This window comes from Salminus brasiliensis, chromosome 17 (genome assembly GCF_030463535.1).
Source record: "Salminus brasiliensis chromosome 17, fSalBra1.hap2, whole genome shotgun sequence".
NCBI classification, from domain to species: domain Eukaryota; kingdom Metazoa; phylum Chordata; class Actinopteri; order Characiformes; family Bryconidae; genus Salminus; species Salminus brasiliensis.
Genome location: NC_132894.1, coordinates 2,317,171 through 2,329,255, shown reverse-complemented (window position 1 = coordinate 2,329,255; position 12,085 = coordinate 2,317,171). Strand labels below are relative to the sequence as shown.

Below are 12,085 nucleotides of genomic sequence, written 5' to 3'. Positions count from 1 at the left end.
AGCATGGTTAAACTGGGTGGAGTGGAAACTCTGGAAAGGGTATTTGGGTGAAATATGGGTGTGTTTAGGAAAGGCCACAGGCCCAGCCATTGACTACAACACGACTGGAAGCCGGTAAACGCTGCTATTCAGGCTTCAACATTAATTAACGTGGAAGTGTGATAGTGGTCTACACACTGAATCACTAATTTACTAATGCGTAGTGTGTGTTAAGAGAACTTCACACTAAACTAGGTCGAGATGCTCTGTACGCAAGTCAGCCTGACATCACATTTTTATATCATATAATAATATAATAATATGCTGGTGATATCTGCCAATTATGCCTTCAGTGTTGGTGAGCTGGTGGAGGACTGCGCCTGGCCTGAGCTGGATACCTGTCATTATTTATCATTAATCCCATCATGAGAGTCCAACTGGCCTACATAACGTACTGCAAGAGGTACGAGATGAGATAGAGATGGAGTGAGGTGGGTAAACAGGGAGAACCGCAGCTCGAAAAACATAATGGGTTCAAACAGACCACTAAAAAAAGAACTTTTCCAAAAATACACAACAGCTTACTGGGAACTCGCACGCCAGTATATCTTTATGCAACAAGTTACACAACTGCTGGGGGGACAGATAGAGGGGCGTAATGAGGATGGCAGAGGGAAGGGAGGAATGAGGGAAAGATGGAGGTAGATAGATAGAGAGAGAGAGAGAGAGAGAGAGAGAGAGAGAGAGGCCCTGCTCCTCTTTGTCAGTAACTACAGAGCGATCTCCAATTACTACACAAAAGGAGCTCATTCAGGAGGCATGGGTCTAAACACTGGGGCTTTGCATGTGTAATGAGTGCTACACTGCATGCTAAGAGGAGTCCAGCACAGCACAGCACAGGGATACACTCCACTGGTACACACACACACACCGTCACACACCGACACACACCGACACACACCAGGCCAGTATTGGAGTATGTAGCAGATTTACACAGTGGAATAAGATCCTTGAGAGAAATACACCCATCGGCCATAACATTAACACCACTGCCAGTTCGAGCGAATGACAGTGATGATCTGGGTTCTGTGTGGTACACACTGGGCTCGCCACTCACGTCCACTTGTGCTGGACGCAAAAGTGGGAGGTGCTCTCAGTAGCGAGTAGCGAGGGTCTGCTATCGTGTCCTGGCCTAGCTGGAGATGTTAGCATGTTAGCTGGTTAGCTCACAAGCTCATTTTAGAGTCTCTCTCTCTTCTTATCTAACTTCAGCGCTGGCTAGTTTTAACTACAGATCTGGAAGATCAGCCAGGGCCGACCTCCGCTGTCATGTTCAACCTCTAATGAAGGGTCCTGATCATTTTTTTACACTTGTTTCCTCCATGTTGGAGGGAACTACCGGACTGCTCTCCTATTGGCTGCACTGAGACACTTGAACTGTATATATGCTGTATATATAATCCTGTGCATGTGCCGTGATGGCCTCCGTTTACCACCAAGCTTCTTCAGGCAGCAAGTGAGCAGTCAAATCTTAAAGGTGATGAACCTGAGACACTGTGATGTTCTAGACGACTGGGTCAGAACATCTCCAAATCATCAGGCAGGTCTTCCCATGAACCATGAACCTACAATGCTCCAATGAAAGACAACCCACGAACCGGCGACAAGGTCATGGGCAACCAAGGCTCATAAACCCTATTAAAGTGTAAAACTCCCAGTACAACCAAAACACCAGTAATAACTGCTTATTAGCATTAGCATGTGGCTAAAACCTTATCAGAACACAATCCAGATACTAGTCTCGTGAAGTAACCAGGTGTAAACGGCTAACATTGGTCTTGGTGGCAGAAGCCACACAACACACGAGGTGTGTTGACAGGTCGTAGCTGCTTTGCCGTCACAAGGGGGACCTATACAATATTGGACAGGTGGTTTTATTGTTATGGCTGTTTATTGCAATGGTACAAAACTTATTAAGCAACAAGAAGAGGGATCAAAGCTTTAGGTGGGGCTGGAAGCTCTCAGCAGTGCTGATGAGGCAATTTTAGGAGGCCAAGAACTGAAAATAATGCTGGCATGGAAACTACCTGTCCGTCGCCACGTCCCGCGTGTGGACATACCTTGTGTCTTTGAACTGGACGTGGAGTGAGAGTGTGAGGAAGGAAGGATGTGTGTGTGTGTGTAGTATTTGGAGGATATGCTGGTGAGGGGACAGAGCTGGGCTTCTTAGGAAATGACTCACTCCAACCTAAGCATCCCGTAACCAAGCGGAAAGCACACCGCCGGCTTTCAGCTTTTCCTCGGCGCTTCCTTCTGGTGCTTTCCAGTGTTGCTTATGATCAGTGCGATGAGCAGATCATGGCCTTGCATTCTTCACACATTAGACTCATCCAGAAGAATTAAAGGTTACAGTATGGGTCAAAGATCCAGTTCTGGTTCATTCCTGAGTCACGCTTTGGTCAGATCTCCTCAGAACCTCATTCACTGTCAGTCCCATAACTCATAAGGTGGTATAAAAACATTTAATAGATGTTTTTATTGTTTATTTGTTATTGTGGGTCACATGATGCGGCCTAGAAGGCCGTGGTCCGAGCTATAGGACCCCTGGAACAGAGAGAGAGGGCTTAAAGTAGCTGAATGCGTTCGTTAAAAAGGGTGTTCTTTTTTGATTTTGAATGAGCAGGTGTCCCAATACTTTTGTCCATTTAATGTACATCTCTTTCAAACATGGTTCTTATTTTTTAAGAGTAAATTTCTAGGGTTGTTCATTTGTCTGTTTGCACCAGCAAGCTAACGTTTACTTCACCTTGAGTTCATCTCGCTCTCTCTCTCGTTAGTATTTAGCTTCTGTCTTTAGGTTTCCAGCTACTCAAACCAGGATCGATATCCACTAATGATGCAGTGTTTTTTTTTTTAAATCATTTTCTACAGGTAGCTGTTGTACATTTTCAAAGTTGCCAAAAAAAACCACACCCTTCAACCTGACCTGACCTTTTGACCTGCGGCTGCTTTAAAAACCTCAGAACCTCATTTAGTGTCAGTCCTATAACTCATAAGGTGCTATAGAAGTAAAAATATTTGATAGATGTTTTTATTATTTACATTATTGTTGTTGTGGGTCACATGATACAGCCTAGAAGGCCGTGGTCAGAGCTATAGGACCCCTGGAAAAGAGAGAGGGCTTAAAGTAGCTGAAGGCATTGGTTAGAAGGGGTGTCCACAAACATTTGGGTAAATAGTGCACTGTTAAATTAGTAAATACTATTTTGCATTTACATAATAATACATAATACATACACTCTTCACTCTTTTATCACACACAGGAAATGATGGGAATGTGTGTGTTTGGCTGATCTGACCAATTAGAGCCCTGATATCTATTCAGGTCCATTGAATGGGTCCTGGATGACACCTATAGCTTATAGCTTGGAGCTGCCCTCTTAAAAATGGTCAACAGCCCTAAACCAGAAGAAAAACAAGCGCCTCTCTCTCTCTCTCTCTCTCTCTCTCTCTCTCTCTCTCTCTGTTTTTCTGCACTCCCTGCCCTGGTGGCACCAGCATTATCGGGGTCTATTTAAAGCCCCGACTCTCTACAAAACCTAAGGGAAGGATGGAGGGGGGTGAAGGCAGAGAAAACATCCCAGAGCCCAAAAAAGGCTTCAATATTCCCCAACACGGCCGTCTCCCAGCTAGAGCACGAGCCAGGGGAGCAGCCGTTTCCCACCGCGAGGCGTGGGAGAAGGCAGCGGCCATCAGGGGAAAACATGCACTCCATGCCCAGAATGAGGAAACGAGGGCAGCCTTCCTGCCCGTCGTTTATTTTCAAAGGCTTTAAGCATCCATTGGAAACTGAGCGCTTCCACCTTGTTCTCCATACTAATGGGAATGCTTTCTTTTTGTCCATCAAAGGTGACGTAGTTTACCCCTTGTCCACACGTTAGCACAGTTCCCTGGGCCTTAATGAAACGTCTGTGACATGTTTTGGTCAGAATAGGCTACCTTAAGGGTCCAGAACCAACAGCACGCATTTACACCCTGTCTAAACAGCCCTGTTCAGATTGGCCAGTTTGAGTGCTTGCCCCGCCCACCATCCCCACCCCTTTTCTTTACTCCTCTTACATTGAGATGGTTATTTAAGGGATGCCATTAAAGAACCTTTTAATGCAATTCACTTGATGTGTCATACACTATATGTCCAAATATTTGTGGACACCCCTTCTAATGAACGCATTCAGCTACTTTAAGTTGCACCCATTGCAGACACACATTTGCAAATGCACACACACACACTCACAGTTTGACTAGTCCCTGTAGAGAAGTACTGCCAATAGATTAGGACCCTCTCTGGAGCAGATCAAAATCATGAACCTGCTGGCACCATGCTGCCTAATAATGCCAGGCGTGGGCTAGGATGGGGGTATAACCCCCCCCCAGCTGCATTGAGCTGTGGAGCAGTGGAAGAAGAACTGTGTTCTCTGGAATGATGATGGTGGTGGAGCTCCATCCAGTACTTTTAGGATGAGTAAGGTGGGGTGGTGATCAACTAACATCCTGACCTCACTAACGCTCTTGTCGCTGAATGTAATCAAATCCTCACAGCCATGTTCCTCCAAAATCTAGTAGAAAGCCTTCTACCCTGGGCAGTAGAGACAGTTACTCCAACAAAAACAGGATTGACTCTTTTTTTTATATATATATATATTGAATGAGCAGGTGTCCCAATACTTTTGTCCATTTAATGTACATCTCTTACAGCACCAGCAAGCTAACGTTTACTTCACCTTGAGTTCGTCTCGCTCGCTCTCTCGTTAGTATTTAGCTTCTGTCTTTAGGTTTCCAGCTACTCAAACCAGGATCGATATCCACTAATGATGCAGTGCTTTTTCTCATTTTCTACAGGTAGCTGTTGTACATTTTCAAAGTAGCCCAAAAAACTCCACACCCTTTAACCTGACCTGACCTTTTGACCTGCGGCTGCCTTTTAAAACTGTGGGTTGAGCTACTCAGATGGCTTGTGACATACAGGAAGCTAAGCTAATTCTGCGCTGCATATCGAATGCCCTGTTTTCTAACACGTGGTAGCCCACAGGAAACGAAATGGGCTGTCTTATTTAAGAATTAAAGGGGGTTGGTTAGCCCTTCACATACTCAGATGTCTAAAAATATGCTAGAAAAAGCTAATTTTACATAATATGACCTATTTTTAGGGATTTCTAATGGAAGCCTGTATTGTATAGAGCACTTAATGGCAATGTAATGATAATGATGTCATGCAGACAAAGCGGCTGTACCCTGCCCACGCATGGAGGGGAAAAAGACTGCAGCTCAGGCAGGTTTTGAAGTGGTGGCTGAGACGAAACTGCGGCTTAAAGTTAAACCGAGCCAAAAAGCAAACCATAAGGGGGTATTTGGTGAGAACAGGCATGAGAGGCCTCATCCACTGAGGGAGGAAAACAGTACAAGAAGAAAGAGAAGACAAAGGATCCGACGTAGATCCATACGCTTCCCATCATTAAAACCTTTAAACCCCACACTTTCTCTCCCCTTCCCGTCATCTTGACCTCTCCTCCAGTTCCTCCAGCTCCTTCAGCTTGTGGACAGGCCATAGCAGCTGGTCAGAGAGAGAGAGAGAGAGAGAGACATGGAGGGTAGCAGAGCCGGTGGAGAGAAACAGTTAACACTGTCGTGGGGACTCTCTCACCACAGGCCGACCAGCTTGGCTCTATCTGCTGGGACAATTTGCCACTGGCTGACTGGACTCAAACAAAACCAGGGAAAAGGGAACCTGGGCACAAAGCAGGGAGCGCAGTGCAGCCTGGCACTGCTCAATACCCCTCACACACTTGACATGGGAGAGCTATTACATAATCTTGCTCACACAGAAACACAGCGTTCAGCGCTGGAGGTCGGGATACAGTGCAACTGATGGGCACTTAACGCACGTGTGGAGTCCTCGTTAAAGGAGAACGCCACCAATTTTCAACCAAAAAATCTGCGCTGTTGAGTGACAAAGTGCTTCAGGCCAGAAACGTACACAGTCAGATTTCTGTAGGGGGGGAAACACAACCAGGGGTCACTATGACTACAACACAAAGGGGCCTTGGTAAAGTGTGTTAATGATAAAGTAAAATTGTAAAAAAATAAAATAAGAATAATAAGAATAAAATAAGAACAAAAATAAAAATATAATAATATACATATATATTAGCTATTCTTTATTTTTTATATAGTTTATAAATATACATATATATATATATATTTTTTTTATACTTCTCTGTATTTTTTTTACTGAAATCTCCATTTGTACCAAATGCACCATATGTGCACATATACCACAAAAGCAGCATATATATATATATAAAGGATAAAGGTGCACGTATTCGTCACTGTACAGTGTGGACTGTACAGCGAAATGTGTCCTCCGCATTTAACCCATCTGGTAGTGAACACACACTCACACACACGTGTTAGGGGCAGTGAGTACACACACACACCCAGAGCAGTGGGCAGCCAACTCCAGCGCCCGGGGAGCAGAGAGGGTAAAGGGCCTTGCTCAAGGGCCCAACAGTGGCAGCTTGCCGAGCCCGGGAATCGAACCCACAACCCTGTTATCAATATCCCGGCGCTCTAACCGCTGAGCCACCACTGCCCCTAAAAACGCTTCACGATTTTGCGTGTCATCCTTGCGCAGGGGCCATGCTAATCTTCTCTGTATCGTTCCAATTTTAGTATATGTGCTGCCGTAGCACATATACGTGTGTGTATATATATATACACACACACCAATGAGTTATACCAGCGCAACACACACTAACACACCACCACCACGTCAGTGTTTCTGCAGTACTGAGTTTGACCCACCACTCAAATGCCACCTCTTTTTATTAATATTAATAATAATATTTATGTATATATGTATATTATTATTAATATAATAATATACATATATATTAGCTATTCTTTAATTTTCTAATATATTTTATAAATATACATATATATTTTTTTTACTGTATGACTGTTTGTGCACATATATCACAAAAACATTACATATATATATGTATTTGTATATATATACACACACCAATGAGTTATACTAGCGCAACACACACTAACACACCACCACCACGTCCGTGTTTCTGCAGTACTGAGTTTGACCCACCACCCAAATGCCACCTCCTCTGTAGTGGTCAGTCTTGTGGGGTTCTGAGCATTGAGAAACAGGGCAAAGGGGGGCTGTTAACAGAGTCTGCAGAGAATCAGATGGACACAGTCTGGACAGAACTACACAGTGCTCCTATATGGTAAAACGGATAAGTGAGCATAGGAGCGAGATGGTGGTGTTAATGATATGGCTGTATTTTTTGTATACTTATATGTTGGACATGTGCATAATATATACATTATATATATATATATATATCCACCTGTACAGTATGTAGTAATAATATGAATGATAGTACATATGTGTAATATTTGTATATGATAAATATTGTCACTTTTCTCTATAATGTAAATCTGGCAGTTGTTCTTTATATTGTATCAGAAGTTTTTGATGAATGGACCAATAGAAATGCTCCAAAATTGACTTCAATTGAATGTTAAGAAATCCTGTAAAGTTGAAGGACAACATGTTGGATATAAAAAAGGACATTCCATATATTCCAACATACATCATATATTAGAAATCTGTCTACTGCCATAAATCAGCACTGCTGTTTGTGAGTGACGTCTGTTCTGAGCCTCATCTTGGCAGGAGAGCATCATTAGAAGGAAAGCTGAGAAACCGCCGCTGCATTCCTCCATCAGCGCTCACACAAACATGTCAGTCCGGCGGCGCATGACAAGCATGCAAGGCCTCCGCACCTCATTCCTCCCCCACCCACCCACACACCCCTTCACACACTCTCTCTCACACACACACACCCCTCAACTTCCCTTGGACTCTGTCTCTCTCTCTTTCTCTCTCGCCCCCCATTTTCCCACCATTTACGTAAAGTAAATTCTCATTAAGCACCAAATTGTTTTCAGATGCTGGCCTGGTGAGGTTGCCGTGGCGACTGGCCGGGAGACGGCAGGCAGCCCGGGGCTGATGGGTAGTGGAGGAATTGGGCAGCTTTGGATCCGGAGTGCTGCCGAAAAAGGCCCCTCTGCCAGGCCTCAGCAAGCCTATTCTGCCCGGCACAATGCATGCTGACGGAGGCCATTCAGTGGCTAACAAACGACGAGGAAGCACCACTGGAGAGGCCCTCTGACGAGTCATTGTGTTTCACACACACACACACACACACACACGCACACATCCACTCTGTTATACACTTGATCCATTAGTTTAGCTTGATAGGAACAACACGTCTCGGTAAAGATGGTGGAGAGGTGGGTGTATATATATATATATATATATATATATATAGAGGGAGGTGGTTTTAATGAAGTGGCCACTGTATATATATACAGCGGCCACTTCATTAAAACCACCTCCTTGTTTCTATCTATCAGAGCAGACTGTATAGTGTACAGATTTGGGTGGTGGGTCATTCTCAGCACTGCAGTGACACTGACTGACATGGTGGTGGTGAGTGTGTTAGTGGTGTGTGTGTTGCGCTGCTGGTACGAGTGGATCAGACACAGCAGTGCTGCTGGAGTGCTTAAACCCCTCAGTGTCACTGCTGGACTGAGAATAGTCCCATGGGCATTGATGAAGGACCAGAGGATGACCAACACACGCTGTGCAGCAGCAGATACAGAGCTTCTGTCCCTGACTTTACCTCAGTAGGAGTGTCTAATAGAGAGTGGACAGTGAGTGGACAACAGCACTGCTGTGTCTGATCCACTCGTACCTTCAGCGCAACACACACTGACTACCAACACACTCACCACCTCCACCATGTCAGTCAGTGTCACTGCAGTGCTGAGAGTGACCCTCCACCCAAATACTACAGTCCGCTATGTGGTGGTCAGTCCTGTGGGGTCCTAAACAGTGAATAACATGGTGAAAGGAGGCTGATAAGAAAAAGAATATGTAATATAAATATAAATATTATATTTATATTATAATATGAACATATACATATATATTTTTTTATTATTATTATTATTATTATTATTATTATTATTCATATTCTACCCCAATATATCACAATATCCTGTAGTTCTGTTGTACAATCCATATATTTACCAATTATTTGTATGTTGTAAAATACAAATAAATGCAGTATTATTTATATTTAGTTAGTTTGTTTATATTTTGCTGTCATATAAATATTATTAACCAGCATTTTACTGTGTCCACACCCAGTCGTGTGAAACGTTTAGGCAAAACGCCAGAGCAGGAATTCTGGGAATGGTGAATAATGAGCTTGTTTGGGTTGTCATGTGTGTGTGTGGTGACCCCACACTGAAGCTGCGTGGATTGTAGCGGGACGGAGACCAGATGGCGCTGAAGTCCCGAGGCCTAGATGGTGCTGTATTCAAATGCTGGACCTTTGACTCCAATCTGTGTCCTTTCATTGCAGGTATCAGCTGCCTTAGCCTGAAGGTCAGCACTTTCATTCAGATCCTATTAACCCATGAACAAAGAAGGTCAAGCTCAGGGGCTTATAAAGCATGATTATTAATCAGTATCTGATCACTGACCTCTGACCTGCGATTCGAGCCCTTCGAAAGCGCTTTGGACTCGTTTCTGGTTTCTTCTTCTTCTGCTAGCGGGAAGTGGGAGGGCCCCTAATATCACCACACCATGCTATCAGTTCCAGACGATCTTTACGGCTCATGCTGTGTCAATATCAGACTAACCCCCCCCCACCCCCCCCCACCCCCCCACAACCACCACCACCTTCAACTCACAAGTCTGCGCTCAGGTAGCAAGGGACCTTTTTACACAAGCTGCCACGGTCTACTGCAAAGTCACGTATCTCTGACGTCTGCTTTCTGTCTTTGCCCCCTTGCGAGGAGTCAAGGACCACCCAAGGGTGCCACCAAGTGTATGTGAATATATATGACTATACAATTAATCATTCTTATGTGTATGATCTTTAAACATGCTGTGTGCCGCATTTGTTTGTTTTATTTATTTAAATTGTGGTGTATAAATTGCATATGTGACTTTGGGCGTAGTGAAAAGTACCTATCTTACACCCGGCACAGGGTGCTAAATGCCAATTTATGGTTTTTCAGATTTATTTGTATATAATGCTTTTTACAACTGTTGTCGTCACAAACAGCTTTACATAATTAGTAATTAGTAATTAATAAAAGACAAAAAAAAAAAGAAATAACGTAAGACATGAAGGATCAATGACCCCCAGTGAGCCCCAACGGCGACAGTGGCAAGGAGAACCTTCCTCAGAGCTGGAGGAAGAAACCAGGAACCAAGACTCACAAGGGGGACCCGACCCGTCCTCCTCTGATCAGAACTATTTATTAATTATTGATAAAAAAAATGACCAAACCAGATACAGCAGATAGTTAATAGTGGTGATATTAATATTAATAGTGCAGATAGTTACGAGTCCATTTAGGTTTGAACATGGTCATTAAACAGATAGCAGTGGTAGGAGGGTGTGCCGCTGGTCTGTTATGGGTGGTGGTGGGTGGGGTCAATGCAGTATTAGGAGTCTTGCCCAAGGACTCTTATTGGTGTAGCACACCCAGACTGGGAATCGAACCCTGGTCTCCCACATGGTGTAACAGCTCACTGGCAGCTAGCGGGTTTATCTGTTGCGCCACACCAACCACACTCCTGCCGCCTGTGTTCGTTGCCATCTCGGCAGTGAATTGTCAACACAGGCGTGTGCAGCCTGACGCTCGTACCCCTCCCCCCCACGCTTTACACCACTGAAATAGCAACCCGCCAAAGTCAGACCACACCGTCCTGTACGTCACGCCCCCAAAACACCCCCATGATTCATTAAGAGACTTAGTACATCGCTTTTGTGCGTTTCGAGCCGCGCAGGGCGAACTTTTCCCATTGTTACCATAGCAAAGACACACCGACGCGCCCTAAATCAAGCTCTTGGCGGCTCGCCAAAAGATCGCTAAACTAGGGCCTATTTACCACCCTGTTATTGCACCTCAAAATGAGCTGTTTTTATGTCACCGATGACACTGTACCAATAACAATCACTGTAGTTATTCCTGAGTCTGACCGGATAGCGCTGCTGTCCTCTCATTGCGTCCTCTCAGCGCAATGTGCTGTCAGCAACCTTAAGAGATAGTAGCCGGATAGCTTTTAGCCTTGCCCCCCACTCGCTTCCCCGGCTTCGGCTTTCTCAAGTCTTAATAAGCTGGTGCTTCCCTTCTCGTGAGTTCCGCTCCAGCTGAGGACGTCCAGTGTGGTTTTGAGGCCACAGACGATGGGGAGAAGAGATGGTAAATGTTTATAGCCTAGTGCAGATCCCTGTGTGCCGGGTTCAAGCTCCTCTTCTGCAAACGCTGGCACAGGAAAAGCCGTGGTCATGAGTCTGGAAGTGATGAGATGATCTCTAAGACCAACAACAACCGATTTTTCTAAAGTCGCTGATGCACTCCTACAAGGAGAGCTTTGCAGATGTTTTAATGAACACAGGGATGTACAAACACCACTTTTTTATATGAATGTTATTAGTATGTATTCTAATATATTCAAAATAAACACTTACTGCCCAGATAAGCAGCTTTTTAACATATTTTCAACAGACTATGAACATTAACTAGTAAATATATAGTAAATATCGCTGCTGTCGGGCCCTGGGTGGTCCAGTGGACTAAGGCACTGTCACTGTGATCAGAGGGTTGCTGGTTCGTATCCCGATCACTGTGCCAGCCATCGGCAGCCAGGGCCTCTCTAGGGTGCCCCCCACACATCACCCTAGTGGGGTGCTGGCCGTCACTGGCGTCTGCTTACGGTGCATCAGAGCGCTTCCCTCCAGGTGCGTTGGTTGGTTGCCTGGTGACGTTGCATCTGCAGCACTTTGAAAAAGGGGTGTGGCTGGCTGCATAGGTGTCGCAGGGGGTGTATGTGTTGGTCTCGCCCACACTAGTGTCGGGGGCGTTGCGTGTGATGGGGGTAAATACATATGGGTTGGGTAATTGACGATCAAAATTAGGGAGAAAATGGGTAAAAAACTGA

At 44.7% G+C, this 12,085-nt stretch overlaps 1 pseudogene; it reads right to left on the bottom strand.

Annotated features, from left to right (window-relative positions):
- Positions 1-6,632: 6,632 nt before the first annotated feature.
- On the bottom strand, positions 6,633-6,728 carry LOC140538607 (U6 spliceosomal RNA; annotated as a pseudogene).
- Between the last annotated feature and the right edge of the window lie 5,357 nt (positions 6,729-12,085).